At 44.1% G+C, this 22991-nt stretch overlaps 1 long non-coding RNA gene across 14 annotated transcripts in view; it reads left to right on the forward strand.

Moving 5' to 3' along the window:
- The window catches only part of LOC307181276, a 2057065-nt gene that overhangs the window by 934632 nt on the left and 1099442 nt on the right, over positions 1–22991 (forward strand). Inside the window, exon 8 of one of the 14 annotated variants that reach the window (XR_013826321.1) lies at positions 22807–22821. The exons of the other annotated variants lie outside the window; for them this stretch is intronic. This is a non-coding gene — a long non-coding RNA (uncharacterized lncRNA). Of the gene's footprint in view, positions 1–22806; positions 22822–22991 lie in introns of those variants that run through there. 14 annotated transcript variants of the gene reach the window in all.

Genomic DNA, 22991 nt, shown 5'->3' on the forward strand with positions numbered 1-22991 from the left:
GAACCGTGCACATAGCCCTCATTGCAGAGCACCCCCAGCTCACCTGTCGCTCAGAGCTGACACAGAGCACCTCAGAGCAGGACTTGAACTAACAAACAGCAGCTGCGACAGGTCTGTGACCCTGGGCATCACTCCGTGAGGCCTCCCTCCACCTGGTCTTCCAGAGACTTCCACTGCACCCGGGGCACCAGGTCTCTGTCTCCAACCACCACCCACCCCTCCTCTCCCTGACTCCTGGGTTCCTCTCATTAGGAGAGGGTTTTCTTGAAGTTGTCTCCCACTCATGGGCCAGATAAAATGATTAGAAAACAAGCCAAAGCTGCAGCCCCTTGTCTATCCTGACTCTCAGGAGCCCACACCTGTTCCTTGGACCTGGCCGGTTCAGCAAGTTCCATTTTCTGCAACTGTGAGCCCCTGAGGGGTGATGATTGGCTGACCTGGGCAGCCTTACCGTGCCGGCCAGCCCTCCCCAGGTGTGCCTGGGTTGAGATCAATATAAATACCACTCCAGGCAGCAAGAGCCCCTGCAGCCGTGCCTGACGCCATTTTCTCTGCCCTGTCAGCAGTCTCGGGGCTGGGCTGGTGGGAGGGAGTGAGAGGCCACGGCTTTGTGGGTGGCCCAGTGTGAGTGGGGCTCTGCTGGACTTTCTGCAGCAGTTGCCAGGCTGCCACCTGCTAAAGAAGAGGATGTGTCACCCATACCTGCTGCTGGAATTTCTCCCTGGGCAGAGGTGAGGAAGGAAAAAAGCAGTGGGGGCAGGGACAGGACGGGTATCTCAGGCAGGGAAATGGAAATCTTCCAGAAGAGCACCCAGGGCCAGGACCATCCTGGCTGGCCTGCAGGCACCAAGTCGGCTGGCATGCTGTCACTCGTGTGGCTCTATGGCCCTTCCTCTAGGCTTTCAAGTCCTTGTATATATTCAGGTGTTTTACCTGGGACGGGTGGGAATAGTTCAGCAGCAACTGGCCTGGGGCTCAGCTCACGTTTACTCACAGATGCCTCGGCACGGTGCCCCAGCTTTGCAATGAGGACGCTTGTTGCGTGGGGGCTGCTGGCTGAATGGGAGACGATTCCCCACCACTGACCAACTTCAGAATTGTTTACAACTGGAGCAAGTGCCCTGATACGGTTTTCCTCTGTGTAACTGGTGGGTTCTGTGTTTTTTTTCTCTTTTTCGTTTTTGGTTCAAGGTAGATTTTATTCCTCTTTTTTGTATTTACAGATATAAGCATGGAAATAATTTATTCATATAAATACATGTATGTGCAGGGAATAATTGTTTTTTCTGTTTTATTTTTTAAATTTTATTTCTTTTTAATTTTGAATTTTATTTTATATTTTTATACAGCAGGTTCTTATTGGTTATCTATTTTATACATATAAATGTATACATGCCAATCCCAGGCTCTCAACTCCTCCCACCACCACCCCCCCAACAGCTTTCCCCCCTTGTTGTCCATACGTTTGTTGTCTACATCTGTTGCTCTATTTATGCCTTGCAAAATGGTTAATCTGTACAGTTTTTCTAGGTTCCACATATATGCATGAATATACAAGATTTGTTTTTCTCTTTCTGACTTACTTCACTCTGTATGACAGTCTCTAGATCCATCGACGTCTCTACAAATGACCCAATTTCATTCCTTTTCATGGCTTAGTAATATTCCATTTTATATATGTACCACAGCTTTATGCATTCGTCTGTCTGTGGGCATTTAGGTTGCTTCCATTACCTCGATATTGTAAATAGTGATGCAATGAACATTGCGGTGAATGACTCTTTTTGATTTATGGTTTTGTCTGGGTATATGTCCAGTACTGGGATTGCTGTATCATATGGTAATTCTATTGTTAGTTTCTTAAGAAATTCCATATTGTTCTCCATAATGACTGTATCAATTTATATTCCCAACAATAGTGGAAGAGGGTTCCTTTTCTCCACACCCTTTCCAGCATTTTTTGTTTGTAGATTTTCAATGATGCCTATTCTACCAGGTGTGAGGTGATACCTCATTGTTGAATCCATTTCGTTGAGCAAGGGGTAGCTCTTGTCTATTCCATATTTGGCTTATGGAACGGTATCTGTGCTAATTTCAAACTCTGCTTTTATGCAGCACCCCAACTCACCTTCCCCCTTAAGCAGGCATAAGTTGGTTTTCTAAACTTGAGACCCTGTTCTGTTTTGTAATTCAGTTCATCTGTAGCCAAGTTCACATTCCGTGTATTAGTGATACCTTATGATGTTTCTTTTTCTGTGTGACTTATTTCACTTAGAATCATCGTGCCTCAATCCACTCATTATGCTGGTACGGGCCTGGTGACATAGATTTCATTGCTGAGTGGTATTCTGTTGTACATAAGTACCGCAACTTCTTTATCCATTATTTGCTCTCTGGGATATTTAACTTGTGCCGTAGAAGAGATTTCTGTAAAAAGAGCCATCCCAAATTTTGGGGTTGCTGTGTCTTTTTGATATTAATTTCCCTAAGCTATAGGACCATAAGTGGCAGTGCCCTAGGCTCTGTTGCTTTGTTTTTTAGATGTTTCAGGAAACACCATACACATCTCCCAAGTGTCTGTTGGCAATTTACATCCCGCCCATCAGCATAACAAGGCTCCCAGTTCTCCATGGCCTGTCCTGCCTTTCTGAGTTTTACACTTTTTTCAGATGGCCCTTTTGACCGGGGGGAAGTGAGACTTCATTGTAGTGCAGATTTCCTTTGCAAGCTTGCTTGGTTGGCCAAAAAGGGCGTATGCGTTTTTTCCTGAATATATTCAGGAAAAAACGCATACGCCCTTTTTGGCCAAGTGCATCATTGTGGACGTTCTGCCTCTTTTCCTATGCTTTCAATGCAATTCCAGTCTACCTCCTGAAATCGGTATCCTGCAATTCTGCCCCGCTTTCAAGTCCTCTTGGCAGCCTTACTTCAGTATATTTTTGGACGATAGCTGTCATTTATAACTCTGCAGGTTTGTGAATTACAGAGACCCTGAGCTCCTTTCTTCAACTCGCTTTCTTTTGAGCTGGCCGCAACACCGCAGGATGGCTTCAGGCCCTAATCTTGTTCCGGCACGGCACGCTGAGCCTTTGGTTATTTCCTCTTCCTGTTGGGAAATGAGAGTTAAATTTGCCCGTCCAGACACCTCCAGCTAGTCTCTCATTGGTTCTCGCTATTCCTGTTCATCTTCCACAGAAATTGCAAACTGGGCCAAACAGGAGGTTAAAGGCGCTGACTCTCCAAGTCGGGAGAGTGTTAGTAAAGGGTCTGGAATGTTGCACCCGAGTACCAGGGGAGGAAAACTGAGACATATTTGAACACGTCTCCCGTTCACACGGTTGATCATACTCGGGGTTCCACATGCATGTTTTAGCTGAAGGAAGAATACCTTAAACCTGGAGAGTTGAGACCCGTGTAATGGGTACCATGCAATATGACTTCAAAGGGTCTTCATTTGCTCACCGAACCTCTCCAATCCTATCACTGCTGCGTTCATGCCCCCGTACACATGCTTGATTCTCTTTCGGAGACATAGCAATCCATAAGTTTTAAGATACTTACTAGTCAGGTACATTCTTAGGCGTTTAATATGCGGTGTTGAGTCCATTTCGTTGAGCAAGGAGTAGCTCTTGTCTATTCCATATTTGGCTTAAGGAACTTTATCTGTGCTCATTTCAATCTCTGGTTTTATGCAGCACCCCAACTCACCTTTCCCCTTAAGCAAGCATAAGTTGGTTTTCTAAATTTGAGACCCTGTTCTGTTCTGTAATTCAGTTCCTGTGTAGCCAAGTTTACATTCCGTGTATTACTGATATCTTATGATGTTTCTTTTTCTGTGTGACTTATTTCAGTTAGAATCATCATACCTGAATCCACTCATTGTTCTGCTACGGGCCTGATGACATAGATTTCATTGCTGAGTGATATTGCTTTGTAAGTGAATACCACAACTTCTTTATCCATTTTTCACTTTCTGCGATGTTGAACTTGTACTGTAAACGAGGTTCTTGTAAACAGAGGCATCCCAAACTTTGGGGTGGCTGTGTCTTTTTGATTTTAATTTCCCTAAGCTATAGGACCATAAGTGGCAGTGCCCTAGGCTCTGTTGCTTTGTTTTTTAGATGTTTCAGGAAACACCATACACTTCTCCCGAGTGTCTGTTGGCAATTTACATCCCGCACATCAGGATAACAAGGCTCCCAGTTCTCCATGGCCTGTCCTGCCTTTCTGGATTTTACACTTTTTTCAGATGGCCCTTTTGACCGGGGGGAAGTGAGACTTCATTGTAGTGCAGATTTCCTTTGCAAGCTTGCTTGGTTGGCCAAAAAGGGCGTATGGGTTTTTTCCTGAATATATTCAGGAAAAAACGCATACGCCCTTTTTGGCCAAGTGCATCATTGTGGACGTTCTGCCTCTTTTCCTATGCTTTCAATGCAATTCCAGTCTACCTCCTGAAATCGGTTTCCTGCAATTCTGCCCCGCTTTCAAGTCCTCTTGGCAGCCTTACTTCAGTCTATTTTTGGACGATAGCTGTCATTTATAACTCTGCAGGTTTGTGAATTACAGTGCCCCTGAGCTCCTTTCTTCAACTCGCTTTCTTGTGACCTGTCCGCAACACCACAGGATGCCTTCAGGCCTTAATCTGCTTCCGGCACGGCACGCTGAGCCTTTGGTTAATTCCTCTTCCTGTTGGGAAATGAGAGTTAAATTTGCCCGTCCAGACACCTCCAGCTAGTCTCTCATTGGTTCTCGCTATTCCTGTTCATCTTCCGCAGAAATTGCAAACTGTGCCAAACAGGAGGTTAAAGGTGCTGACCTTCCAAGTGGGGAGAGTGTTAGTAAAGCGTCTGGAATGTTGCACCCGAGTACCAGGGGAGGAAAACTGAGACATATTTGAACATGTCTCCCGATCACATGGTTGATCATACTCTGGGTTCCACATACATGTTTTAGCTGAAGGAAGAATACATAAAACCTGGGTAGTTGAAACCCGTGGAATGGGTACCATGCAATATGACTTCAAAGGGTCTTCATTTGCTCACCGAACCTCTCCAATCCTATCACTGCTGCGTTTATGCCCCTGTACACATGCTTGATTCTCTTTCGGAGACATAGCAATCTATAGGTTTTAAGATACTTACTAGTCAGGTACATTCTTAGGCGTTTAATATGCGGTGTTGAGTCCATTTCGTTGAGCAAGGAGTAGCTCTTGTCTATTCCATATTTGGCTTAAGGAACTTTATCTGTGCTCATTTCAATCTCTGGTTTTATGCAGCACCCCAACTCACCTTTACCCTTAAGCAAGCATAAGTTGGTTTTCGAAATTTGAGACCCTGTTCTGTTCTGTAATTCAGTTCCTGTGTAGCCAAGTTTACATTCCGTGTATTACTGATATCTTATGATGTTTCTTTTTCTGTGTGACTTATTTCAGTTAGAATCATCATACCTGAATCCACTCATTGTGCTGCTAAGGGCCTGATGACATAGATTTCATTGCTGAGTGATACTGCATTGTACGTAAGTACCACAAGTTCTTTATCCATTTTTCACTTTCTGCGATGTTGAACTTGTATTGTAAACGAGGTTCTTGTAAACAGAGCCGTTCCAAACTTTGGGGTGGCTGTGTCTTTTTGATTTTAATTTCCCTAAGCTATAGGACCATAAGTGGAAGTGCCCTAGGTTCTGTTGCTTTGTTTTTTAGATGTTTCAGGAAACACCATACACTTCTCCCGAGTGGTTGTTGGCAATTTACATCCCGCCCATCAGCATAACAAGGCTCCCAGTTCTCCATGGCCTGTCCTGCCTTTCTGGATTTTACACTTTTTTCAGATGGCCCTTTTGACCGGGGGGAAGTGAGACTTCATTGTAGTGCAGATTTCCTTTGCAAGCTTGCTTGGTTGGCCAAAAAGTGCGTATGCGTTTTTTCCTGAATATATTCAGGACAAAACGCATACGCCCTTTTTGGCCAAGTGCATCATTGTGGACGTTCTGCCTCTTTTCCTATGCTTTCAATGCAATTCCAGTCTACCTCCTGAAATCGGTTTCCTGCAATTCTGCCCCGCTTTCAAGTCCTCTTGGCAGCCTTACTTCAGTCTATTTTTGGACGATAGCTGTCATTTATAACTCTGCAGGTTTGTGAATTACAGTGCCCCTGAGCTCCTTTCTTCAACTTGCTTTCTTTTGAGCTGGCCGCAACACCGCAGGATGGCTTCAGGCCCTAATCTGGTTCCGGCACGGCACGCTGAGCCTTTGGTTATTTCCTCTTCCTGTTGGGAAATGAGAGTTAAATTTGCCCGTCCAGACACCTCCAGCTAGTCTCTCATTGGTTCTCGCTATTCCTGTTCATCTTCCGCAGAAATTGCAAACTGGGCCAAACAGGAGGTTAAAGGCGCTGACTCTCCAAGTGGGGAGAGTGTTAGTAAAGCGTCTGGAATGTTGCACCCGAGTACCAGGGGAGGAAAACTGAGACATATTTGAACACGTCTCCCGTTCACATGGTTGATCATACTTGGGTTCCACATGCATGTTTTAGCTGAAGGAAGAATACCTTAAACCTGGAGAGTTAAGACCCGTGGAATGGGTACCATGCAATATGACTTCAAAGGGTCTTCATTTGCTCACCGAACCTCTCCAATCCTATCACTGCTGCGTTTATGCCCCTGTACACATGCTTGATTCTCTTTCGGAGACTTAGCAATCCATAGGTTTTAAGATACTTACTAGTCAGGTACATTCTTAGGCGTTTAATATGCGGTGTTGAGTCCATTTCGTTGAGCAAGGAGTAGCTCTTGTCTATTCCATATTTGGCTTAAGGAACTTTATCTGTGCTCATTTCAATCTCTGGTTTTATGCAGCACCCCAACTCACCTTTCCCCTTAAGCAAGTATAAGTTGGTTTTCTAAATTTGAGACCCTGTTCTGTTCTGTAATTCAGTTCCTGTGTAGCCAAGTTTCCATTCCGTGTATTACTGATATCTTATGATGTTTCTTTTTCTGTGTGACTTATTTCAGTTAGAATCATCATACCTGAATCCACCCATTGTGCTGCTAAGGGCCTGATGACACAGATTTCATTGCTGAGTGATATTGCTTTGTAAGTAAATACCACAATTTCTTTATCTATTTTTCACTTTCTGCGATGTTGAACTTGTACTGTAAACGAGGTTCTTGTAAACAGAGGCGTCCCAAACTTTGGGGTGGCTGTGTCTTTTTGATTTTAATTTCCCTAAGCTATAGGACCATAGGTGGCAGTGCCCTAGGCTCTGTTGCTTTGTTTTTTAGATGTTTCAGGAAGCACCATACACTTCTGCCGAGTGTCTGTTGGCGATTTACATCCCGCCCATCAGCATAACAAGGCTCCCAGTTCTCCATGGCCTGTCCTGCCTTTCTGGATTTTACACTTTTTTCAGATGGCCCTTTTGACCGGGGGGAAGGGAGACTTCATTGTAGTGCAGATTTCCTTTGCAAGCTTGCTTGGTTGGCCAAAAAGGGCGTATGCGTTTTTTCCTGAATATATTCAGGAAAAAACGCATATGCCCTTTTTGGCCAAGTGCATCATTGTGGACGTTCTGCCTCTTTTCCTATGCTTTCAATGCAATTCCAGTCTACCTCCTGAAATCGGTTTCCTGCAATTCTGCCCCGCTTTCAAGTCCTCTTGGCAGCCTTACTTCAGTCTATTTTTGGACGATAGCTGTCATTTATAACTCTGCAGGTTTGTGAATTACAGTGCCCCTGAGCTCCTTTCTTCAACTCGCTTTCTTTTGAGCTGGCCGCAACACCGCAGGATGGCTTCAGGCCCTAATCTGGTTCCGGCACGGCACGCTGAGCTTTGGTTAATTCCTCTTCCTGGTGGGAAATGAGAGTTAAATTTGCCCGTCCAGACACCTCCAGCTAGCCTCTCATTGGTTCTCGCTATTCCTGTTCATCTTCCGCAGAAATTGCAAACTGGGCCAAACAGGAGGTTAAAGGGACTGACTCTCCAAGTGGGGAGAGTGTTAGTAAAGCGTCTGGAATGTTGCACCCGAGTACCAAGGGAGGAAAACTGAGACATATTTGAACACGTCTCCCGATCACATGGTTGATCATACTCTAGGTTCGACATGCATGTTTTAGCTGAAGGAAGAATACCTTAAACCTGGGTAGTTGAAACCCGTGTAAAGGGTACCATGCAACATGACTTCAAAGGGTCTTCATTTGCTCACCGAACCTCTCCAATCCTATCACTGCTGCGTTTATGCCCCTGTAAACATGCTTGATTCTCTTTCGGAGACATAGCAATCCATAGGTTTTAAGATACTTACTAGTCAGGTACATTCTTAGGCGTTTAATATGGGGTGTTGAGTCCATTTCGTTGAGCAAGGAGTAGCTCTTGTCTATTCCATATTTGGCTTAAGGAACTTTATCTGTGCTCATTTCAATCTCTGGTTTTATGCAGCACCCCAACTCACCTTTCCCCTTAAGCAAGCATAAGTTGGTTTTCTAAATTTGAGACCCTGTTCTGTTTTGGAATGCAGTTCCTGTGTAGCCAAGTTTACATTCCGTGTATTAGTGATATCTTATGATGTTTCTTTTTCTGTGTGACTTATTTCAGTTAGAATCATCGTACCTGAATCTACTCATTATGCTGCTACGGGCCTGATGACATAGATTTCATTGCTGAGTGATACTGCATTGTACGTAAGTACCACAAGTTCTTTATCCATTTTTCACTTTCTGCGATGTTGAACTTGTACTGTAAACGAGGTTCTTGTAAACAGAGCCGTTCCAAACTTTGGGGTGGCTGTGTCTTTTTGATTTTAATTTCCCTAAGCTATAGGACCATAAGTGGAAGTGCCCTAGGCTCTGTTGCTTTGTTTTTTAGATGTTTCAGGAAACACCATACACTTCTCCCAAGTGTCTGTTGGCAATTTACATCCCGCCCATCAGCATAACAAGGCTCCCAGTTCTCCATGGCCTGTTGCCTTTCTGGATTTTACACTTTTTTCAGATGGCCCTTTTGACCGGGGGGAAGTGAGACTTCATTGTAGTGCAGATTTCCTTTGCAAGCTTGCTTGGTTGGCCAAAAAGGGCGTATGCGTTTTTTCCTGAATATATTCAGGAAAAAACGCATACGCCCTTTTTGGCCAAGTGCATCATTGTGGACGTTCTGCCTCTTTTCCTATGCTTTCAATGCAATTCCAGTCTACCTCCTGAAATCGGTTTCCTGCAATTCTGCCCCGCTTTCAAGTCCTCTTGGCAGCCTTACTTCAGTCTATTTTTGGACGATAGCTGTCATTTATAACTCTGCAGGTTTGTGAATTACAGTGCCCCTGAGCTCCTTTCTTCAACTCGCTTTCTTGTGACCTGGCCGCAACACCGCAGAATGGCTTCAGGCCCTAATCTGGTTCGGGCCCGGCATGCTGAGCCTTTGGTTAATTCCTCTTCCTGGTGGGAAATGAGAGTTAAATTTGCCCGTCCAGAGACCTCCAGCTAGCCTCTCATTGGTTCTCGCTATTCCTGTTCATCTTCCGCAGAAATTGCAAACTGGGCCACACAGGAGGTTAAAGGGACTGACTCTCCAAGTCGGGAGAGTGTTAGTAAAGCGTGTGGAATGTTGCACCCGAGTACCAGGGGAGGAAAACTGAGACATATTTGAACACGTCTCCCGTTCACATGGTTGATCATACTCTGGGTTCCACATGCATGTTTTAGCTGAAGGAAGAATACCTTAAACCTGGAGAGTTGAGACCCGTGTAATGGGTACCATGCAATATGACTTCAAAGGGTCTTCATTTGCTCACCGAACCTCTCCAATCCTATCACTGCTGCGTTTATTCCCCTGTACACACGCTTGATTCTCTTTCGGAGACATAGCAATCCATAGGTTTTAAGATACTTACTAGTCAGGTACATTCTTAGGCGTTTAATATGGGGTTTTGAGTCCATTTCGTTGAGCAAGGAGTAGCTCTTGTCTATTCCATATTTGGCTTAAGGAACTTTATCTGTGCTCATTTCAATCTCTGGTTTTATGCAGCACCCCAACTCACCTTTCCCCTTAAGCAAGCATAAGTTGGTTTTCTAAATTTGAGACCCTGTTCTGTTCTGTAATTCAGTTCCTGTGTAGCCAAGTTTACATTCCGTGTATTACGGATATCTTATGATGTTTCTTTTTCTGTGTGACTTACTTCAGTTAGAATCATCATACCTGAATCCACTCACTGTGCTGCTAAGGGCCTGATGACACAGATTTCATTGCTGAGTGATATTGCTTTGTAAGTAAATACCACAACTTCTTTATCTATTTTTCACTTTCTGCGATGTTGAACTTGTACTGTAAACGAGGTTCTTGTAAACAGAGGCGTCCCAAACTTTGGGGTGGCTGTGTCTTTTTGATTTTAATTTCCCTAAGCTATAGGACCATAAGTGGCAGTGCCCTAGGCTCTGTTGCTTTGTTTTTTAGATGTTTCAGGAAGCACCATACACTTCTGCCGAGTGTCTGTTGGCGATTTACATCCCGCCCATCAGCATAACAAGGCTCCCAGTTCTCCATGGCCTGTCCTGCCTTTCTGGATTTTACACTTTTTTCAGATGGCCCTTTTGACCGGGGGGAAGGGAGACTTCATTGTAGTGCAGATTTCCTTTGCAAGCTTGCTTGGTTGGCCAAAAAGGGCGTATGCGTTTTTTCCTGAATATATTCAGGAAAAAACGCATACGCCCTTTTTGGCCAAGTGCATCATTGTGGACGTTCTGCCTCTTTTCCTATGCTTTCAATGCAATTCCAGTCTACCTCCTGAAATCGGTTTCCTGCAATTCTGCCCCGCTTTCAAGTCCTCTTGGCAGCCTTACTTCAGTCTATTTTTGGACGATAGCTGTCATTTATAACTCTGCAGGTTTGTGAATTACAGTGCCCCTGAGCTCCTTTCTTCAACTCGCTTTCTTTTGAGCTGGCCGCAACACCGCAGGATGGCTTCAGGCCCTAATCTGGTTCCGGCACGGCACGCTGAGCCTTTGGTTAATTCCTCTTCCTGGTGGGAAATGAGAGTTAAATTTGCCCGTCCAGACACCTCCAGCTAGCCTCTCATTGGTTCTCGCTATTCCTGTTCATCTTCCGCAGAAATTGCAAACTGGGCCAAACAGGAGGTTAAAGGGACTGACTCTCCAAGTGGGGAGAGTGTTAGTAAAGCGTCTGGAATGTTGCACCCGAGTACCAGGGGAGGAAAACTGAGACATATTTGAACACGTCTCCCGATCACATGGTTGATCATACTCTAGGTTCGACATGCATGTTTTAGCTGAAGGAAGAATACCTTAAACCTGGGTAGTTGAAACCCGTGTAAAGGGTACCATGCAACATGACTTCAAAGGGTCTTCATTTGCTCACCGAACCTCTCCAATCCTATCACTGCTGCGTTTATGCCCCTGTAAACATGCTTGATTCTCTTTCGGAGACATAGCAATCCATAGGTTTTAAGATACTTACTAGTCAGGTACATTCTTAGGCGTTTAATATGGGGTGTTGAGTCCATTTCGTTGAGCAAGGAGTAGCTCTTGTCTATTCCATATTTGGCTTAAGGAACTTTATCTGTGCTCATTTCAATCTCTGGTTTTATGCAGCACCCCAACTCACCTTTCCCCTTAAGCAAGCATAAGTTGGTTTTCTAAATTTGAGAACCTGTTCTGTTTTGGAATTCAGTTCCTGTGTAGCCAAGTTTACATTCCGTGTATTAGTGATATCTTATGATGTTTCTTTTTCTGTGTGACTTATTTCAGTTAGAATCATCGTACCTGAATCTACTCATTATGCTGCTACGGGCCTGATGACATAGATTTCATTGCTGAGTGATACTGCATTGTACGTAAGTACCACAAGTTCTTTATCCATTTTTCACTTTCTGCGATGTTGAACTTGTACTGTAAACGAGGTTCTTGTAAACAGAGCCGTTCCAAACTTTGCGGTGGCTGTGTCTTTTTGATTTTAATTTCCCTAAGCTATAGGACCATAAGTGGAAGTGCCCTAGGCTCTGTTGCTTTGTTTTTTAGATGTTTCAGGAAACACCATACACTTCTCCCAAGTGTCTGTTGGCAATTTACATCCCGCCCATCAGCATAACAAGGCTCCCAGTTCTCCATGGCCTGTTGCCTTTCTGGATTTTACACTTTTTTCAGATGGCCCTTTTGACCGGGGGGAAGTGAGACTTCATTGTAGTGCAGATTTCCTTTGCAAGCTTGCTTGGTTGGCCAAAAAGGGCATATGCGTTTTTTCCTGAATATATTCAGGAAAAAACGCATACGCCCTTTTTGGCCAAGTGCATCATTGTGGACGTTCTGCCTCTTTTCCTATACTTTCAATGCAATTCCAGTCTACCTCCTGAAATCGGTTTCCTGCAATTCTGCCCCGCTTTCAAGTCCTCTTGGCAGCCTTACTTCAGTCTATTTTTGGACGATAGCTGTCATTTATAACTCTGCAGGTTTGTGAATTACAGTGCCCCTGAGCTCCTTTCTTCAACTCGCTTTCTTGTGACCTGGCCGCAACACCGCAGGATGGCTTCAGGCCCTAATCTTGTTCCGGCCCGGCATGCTGAGCCTTTGGTTAATTCCTCTTCCTGGTGGGAAATGAGAGTTAAATTTGCCCGTCCAGACACCTCCAGCTAGCCTCTCATTGGTTCTCGCTATTCCTGTTCATCTTCCGCAGAAATTGCAAGCTGGGCCAAACAGGAGGTTAAAGGGACTGACTCTCCAAGTCGGGAGAGTGTTAGTAAAGCGTCTGGAATGTTGCACCCGAGTACCAGGGGAGGAAAACTGAGACATATTTGAACACGTCTCCCGTTCACATGGTTGATCATACTCTGGGTTCCACATGCATGTTTTAGCTGAAGGAAGAATACCTTAAACCTGGAGAGTTGAGACCCGTGTAATGGGTACCATGCAATATGACTTCAAAGGGTCTTCATTTGCTCACCGAACCTCTCCAATCCTATCACTGCTGCGTTTATTCCCCTGTACACACGCTTGATTCTCTTTTGGAGACATAGCAATCCATAGGTTTTAAGATACTTACTAGTCAGGTACATTCTTAGGCGTTTAATATGGGGTTTTGAGTCCATTTCGTTGAGCAAGGAGTAGCTCTTGTCTATTCCATATTTGGCTTAAGGAACTTTATCTGTGCTCATTTCAATCTCTGGTTTTATGCAGCACCCCAACTCACCTTTCCCCTTAAGCAAGCATAAGTTGGTTTTCTAAATTTGAGACCCTGTTCTGTTTTGGAATGCAGTTCCTGTGTAGCCAAGTTTACATTCCATATATTAGTGATATCTTATGATGTTTCTTTTTCTGTGTGACTTATTTCAGTTAGAATCATCGTACCTGAATCCACTCATTATGCTGCTATGGGCCTGATGACATAGATTTCATTGATGAGTGATACTGCATTGTACGTAAGTACCACAAGTTCTTTATCCATTTTTCACTTTCTGCGATGTTGAACTTGTACTGTAAACGAGGTTCTTGTAAACAGAGGCGTCCCAAACTTTGGGGTGGCTGTGTCTTTTTGATTTTAATTTCCCTAAGCTATAGGACCATAAGTGGCAGTGCCCTAGGCTCTGTTGCTTTGTTTTTTAGATGTTTCAGGAAACACCATACATTTCTGCCGAGTGTCTGTTGGCGATTTACATCCCGCCCATCAGCATAACAAGGCTCCCAGTTCTCCATGGCCTGTCCTGCCTTTCTGGATTTTACACTTTTTCCAGATGGCCCTTTTGACCGGGGGGAAGGGAGACTTCATTGTAGTGCAGATTTCCTTTTTAAGCTTGCTTGGTTGGCCAAAAAGGGCGTATGCGTTTTTTCCTGAATATATTCAGGAAAAAACGCATACGCCCTTTTTGGCCAAGTGCATCATTGTGGACGTTCTGCCTCTTTTCCTATGCTTTCAATGCAATTCCACTCTACCTCCTGAAATCGGTTTCCTGCAATTCTGCCCCGCTTTCAAGTCCTCTTGGCAGCCTTACTTCAGTATATTTTTGGACGATAGCTGTCATTTATAACTCTGCAGGTTTGTGAATTACAGTGCCCCTGAGCTCCTTTCTTCAACTCGCCTTCTTTTGAGCTGGCCGCAACACCGCAGGATGGCTTCAGGCCATAATCTGGTTCCGGCACGGCACGCTGAGCCTTTGGTTAATTCCTCTTCCTGGTGGGAAATGAGAGTTAAATTTGCCCGTCCAGACACCTCCAGCTAGTCTCTCATTGGTTCTCGCTATTCCTGTTCATCTTCCACTTAAATTGCAAACTGGGCCAAACAGGAGGTTAAAGGGACTGACTCTCCAAGTGGGGAGAGTGTTAGTAAAGCGTCTGGAATGTTGCACCCGAGTACTGGGGTACAAAAACTGAGACATATTTGAACACGTCTCCCGATCACATGGTTGATCATACTCTAGGTTCCACATGCATGTTTTAGCTGAAGGAAGAATACCTTAAACCTGGGTAGTTGAAACCCGTGGAATGGGTACCATGCAATATGACTTCAAAGGGTCTTCATTTGCTCACAGAACGTCTCCAATCCTATCACTGCTGCGTTTATGCCCCTGTACACATGCTTGATTCTCTTTCGGAGACATAGCAATCCATAGGTTTTAAGATACTTACTAGTCAGGTACATTCTTAGGCGTTTAATATGCGGTGTTGAGTCCATTTCGTTGAGCAAGGAGTAGCTCTTGTCTATTCCATATTTGGCTTAAGGAACTTTATCTGTGCTCATTTCAATCTCTGGTTTTATGCAGCACCCCAACTCACCTTTACCCTTAAGCAAGCATAAGTTGGTTTTCTAAATTTGAGACCCTGTTCTGTTCTGTAATTCAGTTCCTGTGTAGCCAAGTTTACATTCCGTGTATTACTGATATCTTATGATGTTTCTTTTTCTGTGTGACTTATTTCAGTTAGAATCATCATACCTGAATCCACTCATTGTGCTGCTAAGGGCCTGATGACACGGATTTCATTGCTGAGTGATATTGCTTTGTAAGTAAATACCACAACTTCTTTATCCATTTTTCAATTTCTGCGATGTTGAACTTGTACTGTAAACGAGGTTCTTGTAAACAGAGGCGTCCCAAACTTTGGGGTGGCTGTGTCTTTTTGATTTTAATTTCCCTAAGCTATAGGACCATAAGTGGCAGTGCCCTACGCTCTGTTGCTTTGTTTTTTAGATGTTTCAGGAAACACCATACACTTCTCCCGAGTGTCTGTTGGCAATTTACATCCCGCCCATCAGCATAACAAGGCTCCCAGTTCTCCATGGCCTGTCCTGCCTTTCTGGATTTTACACTTTTTTCAGATGGCCCTTTTGACCGGGGGGAAGTGAGACTTCATTGTAGTGCAGATTTCCTTTGCAAGCTTGCTTGGTTGGCCAAAAAGGGCGTATGCGTTTTTTCCTGAATATATTCAGGAAAAAACGCATACGCCCTTTTTGGCCAAGTGCATCATTGTGGACGTTCTGCCTCTTTTCCTATGCTTTCAATGCAATTCCAGTCTACCTCCTGAAATCGGTTTCCTGCAATTCTGCCCCGCTTTCAAGTCCTCTTGGCAGCCTTACTTCAGTCTATTTTTGGACGATAGCTGTCATTTATTACTCTGCAGGTTGGTAAATTACAGTGCCCCTGAGCTCCTTTCTTCAACTCGCTTTCTTTTGAGCTGGCCGAAACACCGCAGGATGGCTTCAGGCCCTAATCTGGTTCTGGTACGGCACGCTGAGCCTTTGGTTATTTCCTCTTCCTGGTGGGAAATGAGAGTTAAATTTGCCCGTCCAGACACCTCCAGCTAGCCTCTCATTGGTTCTCGCTATTCCTGTTCATCTTCCGCAGAAATTGCAAACTGGGCCAAACAGGAGGTTAAAGGGACTGACTCTCCAAGTCGGGAGAGTGTTAGTAAAGCGTCTGTTATGTTCCACCGAAGTACCAGGGGACGAAAACTGAGACATATTTGAACACGTCTCCCGATCACACGGTTGATCATACTCTGGGTTCCACATGCATGTTTTAGCTGAAGGAAGAATACCTAAAATCTGGGTAGTTGAAACCCGTGGAATGGGTACCATGCAATATGACTTCAAAGGGTCTTCATTTGCTCACCAAACCTCTCCAATCCTATCACTGCTGCGTTTATGCCCCTGTACACATGCTTGATTCTCTTTCGAAGACATAGCAATCCATAGGTTTTAAGATACTTACTAGTCAGGTACATTCTTAGGCGTTTAATATGCGGTGTTGAGTCCATTTCGTTGAGCAAGGAGTAGCTCTTGTCTATTCCATATTTGGCTTAAGGAACTTTATCTGTGCTCATTTCAATCTCTGGTTTTATGCAGCACCCCAACTCAGCTTTCCCCTTAAGCAAGCATAAGTTGGTTTTCTAAATTTGAGACCCTGTTCTGTTCTGTAATTCAGTTCCTGTGTAGCCAAGTTTACATTCCGTGTATTACTGATATCTTATGATGTTTCTTTTTCTGTGTGACTTATTTCAGTTAGAATCATCATACCTGAATCCACTCACTGTGCTGCTAAGGGCCTGATGACACAGATTTCATTGCTTAGTGATATTGCTTTGTAAGTAAATACCACAACTTCTTTATCCATTTTTCACTTTCTGCGATGTTGAACTTGTACTGTAAACGAGGTTCTTGTAAACAGAGCCGTTCCAAACTTTGGGGTGGCTGTGTCTTTTTGATTTTAATTTCCCTAAGCTATAGGACCATAAGTGGAAGTGCCCTAGGTTCTGTTGCTTTGTTTTTTAGATGTTTCAGGAAACACCATACACTTCTCCCGAGTGGTTGTTGGCAATTTACATCCCACCCATCAGCATAACAAGGCTCCCAGTTCTCCATGGCCTGTCCTGCCTTTCTGGATTTTACACTTTTTTCAGATGGCCCTTTTGACCGGGGGGAAGTGAGACTTCATTGTAGTGCAGATTTCCTTTGCAAGCTTGCTTGGTTGGCCAAAAAGGGCGTATGCGTTTTTTCCTGAATATATTCAGGAAAAAACGCATACGCCCTTTTTGGCCAAGTGCATCATTGTGGACGTTCTGCCTGTTTTCCTATGCTTTCAATGCAATTCCAGTCTACCTCCTGAAATCGGTTTCCTGCAATTCTGCTCCGCTTTCAAGTCCTCTTGGCAGCCTTACTTCAGTCTATTTTTGGACGATAGCTGTCATTCATAACTCTGCAGGTTTGTGAATTACAGTGCTCCTGAGCTCCTTTCTTTAACTCGCTTTCTTGTGACCTGGCCGCAACACCGCAGGATGTCTTCAGGCCCTAATCTGGTTCTGGCACGGCACGCTGAGCCTTTGCTTAATTCCTCTTCCTGGTGGGAAATGAGAGTTAAATTTGCCCATCCAGACACCTCCAGCTAGTCTCTCATTGGTTCTCTCTATTCCTGTTCATCTTCCACTTAAATTGCAAACTGGGCCAAACAGGAGGTTAAAGGGACTGACTCTCCAAGTGGGGAGAGTGTTAGTAAAGCGTCTGGAATGTTGCACCCGAGTACTGGGGTACAAAAACTGAGACATATTTGAACACGTCTCCCGATCACATGGTTGATCATACTCTAGGTTCCACATGCATGTTTTAGCTGAAGGAAGAATACCTTAAACCTGGGTAGTTGAAAACCGTGGAATGGGTACCATGCAATATGACTTCAAAGGGTCTTCATTTGCTCACAGAACGTCTCCAATCCTATCACTGCTGCGTTTATGCCCCTGTACACATGCTTGATTCTCTTTCGGAGACATAGCAATCCATAGGTTTTAAGATACTTACTAGTCAGGTACATTCTTAGGCGTTTAATATGCGGTGTTGAGTCCATTTCGTTGAGCAAGGAGTAGCTCTTGTCTATTCCATATTTGGCTTAAGGAACTTTATCTGTGCTCATTTCAATCTCTGGTTTTATGCAGCACCCCAACTCACCTTTACCCTTAAGCAAGCATAAGTTGGTTTTCTAAATTTGAGACCCTGTTCTGTTCTGTAATTCAGTTCCTGTGTAGCCAAGTTTACATTCCGTGTATTACTGATATCTTATGATGTTTCTTTTTCTGTGTGACTTATTTCAGTTAGAATCATCATACCTGAATCCACTCATTGTGATGCTAAGGGCCTGATGACACAGATTTCATTGCTGAGTGATATTGCTTTGTAAGTAAATACCACAACTTCTTTATCCATTTTTCAATTTCTGCGATGTTGAACTTGTACTGTAAACGAGGTTCTTGTAAACAGAGGCGTCCCAAACTTTGGGGTGGCTGTGTCTTTTTGATTTTAATTTCCCTAAGCTATAGGACCATAAGTGGCAGTGCCCTAGGCTCTGTTGCTTTGTTTTTTAGATGTTTCAGGAAACACCATACACTTCTCCCGAGTGTCTGTTGGCAATTTACATCCCGCCCATCAGCATAACAAGGCTCCCAGTTCTCCATGGCCTGTCCTGCCTTTCTGGATTTTACACTTTTTTCAGATGGCCCTTTTGACCGGGGGGAAGTGAGACTTCATTGTAGTGCAGATTTCCTTTGCAAGCTTGCTTGGTTGGCCAAAAAGGACGTATGCGTTTTTTCCTGAATATATTCAGGAAAAAACGCATACGTCCTTCTTGGCCAAGTGCATCATTGTGGACGTTCTGCCTCTTTTCCTATGCTTTCAATGCAATTCCAGTCTACCTCCTGAAATCGGTTTCCTGCAATTCTGCCCCGCTTTCAAGTCCTCTTGGCAGCCTTACTTCAGTCTATTTTTGGACGATAGCTGTCATTTATAACTCTGCAGGTTTGTGAATTACAGTGCCCCTGAGCTCCTTTCTTCAACTCGCTTTCTTTTGAGCTGGCCGCAACACCGCAGGATGGCTTCAGGCCCTAATCTGGTTCCGGTACGGCACGCTGAGCCTTTGGTTATTTCCTCTTCCTGGTGGGAAATGAGAGTTAAATTTGCCCGTCCAGACACCTCCAGCTAGCCTCTCATTGGTTCTCGCTATTCCTGTTCATCTTCCGCAGAAATTGCAAACTGGGCCAAAAAGGAGGTTAAAGGCACTGACTCTCCAAGTGGGGAGAGTGTTAGTAAAGCGTCTGGAATGTTGCACCCGAGTACCAGGGGCGGAAAACTGAGACATATTTGAACACGTCTCCCGATCACATGGTTGATCATACTCTGGGTTCCACATGCATGTTTTAGCTGAAGGAAGAATACCTAAAATCTGGGTAGTTGAAACCCGTGGAATGGGTACCATGCAATATGACTTCAAAGGGTCTTCATTTGCTCACCGAACCTCTCCAATCCTATCACTGCTGCGTTTATGCCCCTGTACACATGCTTGATTCTCTTTCGGAGACATAGCAATCCATAGGTTTTAAGATACTTACTAGTCAGGTACATTCTTAGGCGTTTAATATGCGGTGTTGAGTCCATTTCGTTGAGCAAGGAGTAGCTCTTGTCTATTCCATATTTGGCTTAAGGAACTTTATCTGTGCTCATTTCAATCTCTGGTTTTATGCAGCACCCCAACTCACCTTTCCCCTTAAGCAAGCATAAGTTGGTTTTCTAAATTTGAGACCCTGTTCTGTTCTGTAATTCAGTTCCTGTGTAGCCAAGTTTACATTCCGTGTATTACTGATATCTTATGATGTTTCTTTTTCTGTGTGACTTATTTCAGTTAGAATCATCATACCTGAATCCACTCATTGTGCTGCTAAGGGCCTGATGACACAGATTTCATTGCTTAGTGATATTGCTTTGTAAGTAAATACCACAACTTCTTTATCCATTTTTCACTTTCTGCGATGTTGAACTTGTACTGTAAACGAGGTTCTTGTAAACAGAGCCGTTCCAAACTTTGGGGTGGCTGTGTCTTTTTGATTTTAATTTCCCTAAGCTATAGGACCATAAGTGGAAGTGCCCTAGGTTCTGTTGCTTTGTTTTTTAGATGTTTCAGGAAACACCATACACTTCTCCCGAGTGGTTGTTGGCAATTTACATCCCACCCATCAGCATAACAAGGCTCCCAGTTCTCCATGGCCTGTCCTGCCTTTCTGGATTTTACACTTTTTTCAGATGGCCCTTTTGACCGGGGGGAAGTGAGACTTCATTGTAGTGCAGATTTCCTTTGCAAGCTTGCTTGGTTGGCCAAAAAGGGCGTATGCGTTTTTTCCTGAATATATTCAGGAAAAAACGCATACGCCCTTTTTGGCCAAGTGCATCATTGTGGACGTTCTGCCTCTTTTCCTATGCTTTCAATGCAATTCCAGTCTACCTCCTGAAATCGGTTTCCTGCAATTCTGCCCCGCTTTCAAGTCCTCTTGGCAGCCTTACTTCAGTCTATTTTTGGACGATAGCTGTCATTTATTACTCTGCAGGTTGGTAAATTACAGTGCCCCTGAGCTCCTTTCTTCAACTCGCTTTCTTGTGAGCTGGCCGCAACACCGCAGGATGGCTTCAGGCCCTAATCTGGTTCTGGTACGGCACGCTGAGCCTTTGGTTATTTCCTCTTCCTGGTGGGAAATGAGAGTTAAATTTGCCCGTCCAGACACCTCCAGCTAGTCTCTCATTGGTTCTCGCTATTCCTGTTCATCTTCCGCAGAAATTGCAAACTGGGCCAAACAGGAGGTTAAAGGGACTGACTCTCCAAGTCGGGAGAGTGTTAGTAAAGCGTCTGTTATGTTCCACCGAAGTACCAGGGGATGAAAACTGAGACATATTTGAACACGTCTCCCGATCACACGGTTGATCATACTCTGGGTTCCACATGCATGTTTTAGCTGAAGAAAGAATACCTTAAACCTGGAGAGTTGAGACCCGTGGAATGGGTACCATGCAATATGACTTCAAAGGGTCTTCATTTGCTCACCGAATCTCTCCAATCCTATCACTGCTGCGTTTATGACCCTTGTACACACGCTTGATTCTCTTTTGGAGACATAGCAATCCATAGGTTTTAAGATACTTACTAGTCACGTATATTCTTAGGCGTTTAATATGGGGTGTGGAGTCCATTTCGTTGAGCAAGGAGTAGCTCTTGTCTATTCCATATTTGGCTTAAGGAACTTTATCTGTGCTCATTTCAATCTCTGGTTTTATGCAGCACCCCAACTCACCTTTCCACTTAAGCAAGCATAAGTTGGTTTTCTAAATTTGAGACCCTGTTCTGTTTTGTAATTCAGTTCCTCTGTAGCAATGTTTAAATTCCATGTATTAGTGATATTTTTTGATGTTTCTTTTTCTGTGTGACTTATTTCAGTTAGAATCACCATACCCGAATCCACTCATTATGCTTCTACAGGCCTGGTGACATAGATTTCATTGCTGAGTGATATTGCTTTGTAAGTAAATACCACAACTTCTTTATCCATTTTTCAATTTCTGCGATGTTGAACTTGTACTGTAAACGAGGTTCTTGTAAACAGAGGCGTCCCAAACTTTGGGGTGGCTGTGTCTTTTTGATTTTAATTTCCCTAAGCTATAGGACCATAAGTGGAAGTGCCCTAGGCTCTGTTGCTTTGTTTTTTAGATGTTTCAGGAAACACCATACACTTCTCCGGAGTGGCTGTTGGCAATTTACATCCCGCCCATCAGCATAACAAGGCTCCCAGTTCTCCATGGCCTGTCCTGCCTTTCTGGATTTTACACTTTATTCAGATGGCCCTTTTGACCGGGGGGAAGTGAGACTTCATTGTAGTGCAGATTTCCTTTGCAAGCTTGCTTGGTTGGCCAAAAAGGGCGTATGCGTTTTTTCCTGAATATATTCAGGAAAAAACGCATACGCCCTTTTTGGCCAAGTGCATCATTGTGGACGTTCTGCCTCTTTTCCTATGCTTTCAATGCAATTCCAGTCTACCTCCTGAAATCGGTTTCCTGCAATTCTGCCCCGCTTTCAAGTCCTCTTGGCAGCCTTACCTCAGTCTATTTTTGGACGATAGCTGTCATTTATAACTCTGCAGGTTTGTGAATTACAGTGCCCCTGAGCTCCTTTCTTCAACTCGCTTTCTTGTGAGCTGGCCGCAACACCGCAGGATGGCTTCAGGCCCTAATCTGGTTCCGGTACGGCACGCTGAGCCTTTGGTTATTTCCTCTTCCTGGTGGGAAATGAGAGTTAAATTTGCCCGTCCAGACACCTCCAGCTAGCCTCTCATTGGTTCTCGCTATTCCTGTTCATCTTCCGCAGAAATTGCAAACTGGGCCAAACAGGAGGTTAAAGGCGCTGACTCTCCAAGTGGAGAGAGTGTTAGTAAAGTGTCTGGAATGTTGCACCCAAGTACCAGGGGCGGAAAAGTGAGACATATTTGAACACGTCTCCCGATCACATGGTTGATCATACTCTGGGTTCCACATGCATGTTTTAGCTGAAGGAAGAATACCTAAAATCTGGGTAGTTGAAACCCGTGTAATGGGTACCATGCAATATGACTTCAAAGGGTCTTCATTTGCTCACCAAACCTCTCCAATCCTATCACTGCTGCGTTTATGCCCCTGTACACATGCTTGATTCTCTTTCGAAGACATAGCAATCCATAGGTTTTAAGATACTTACTAGTCAGGTACATTCTTAGGCGTTTAATATGCGGTGTTGAGTCCATTTCGTTGAGCAAGGAGTAGCTCTTGTCTATTCCATATTTGGCTTAAGGAACTTTATCTGTGCTCATTTCAATCTCTGGTTTTATGCAGCACCCCAACTCACCTTTACCCTTAAGCAAGCATAAGTTGGTTTTCTAAATTTGAGACCCTGTTCTGTTCTGTAATTCAGTTCCTGTGTAGCCAAGTTTACATTCCGTGTATTACTGATATCTTATGATGTTTCTTTTTCTGTGTGACTTATTTCAGTTAGAATCATCATACCTGAATCCACTCATTGTGCTGCTACGGGCCTGATGACACAGATTTCATTGCTTAGTGATATTGCTTTGTAAGTAAATACCACAACTTCTTTATCCATTTTTCACTTTCTGCGATGTTGAACTTGTACTGTGAACGAGGTTCTTGTAAACAGAGCCGTTCCAAACTTTGGG

Source organism: Stenella coeruleoalba, assembly GCF_951394435.1.
Source record: "Stenella coeruleoalba genome assembly, contig: scaffold_52, whole genome shotgun sequence".
NCBI lineage: Eukaryota > Metazoa > Chordata > Mammalia > Artiodactyla > Delphinidae > Stenella > Stenella coeruleoalba.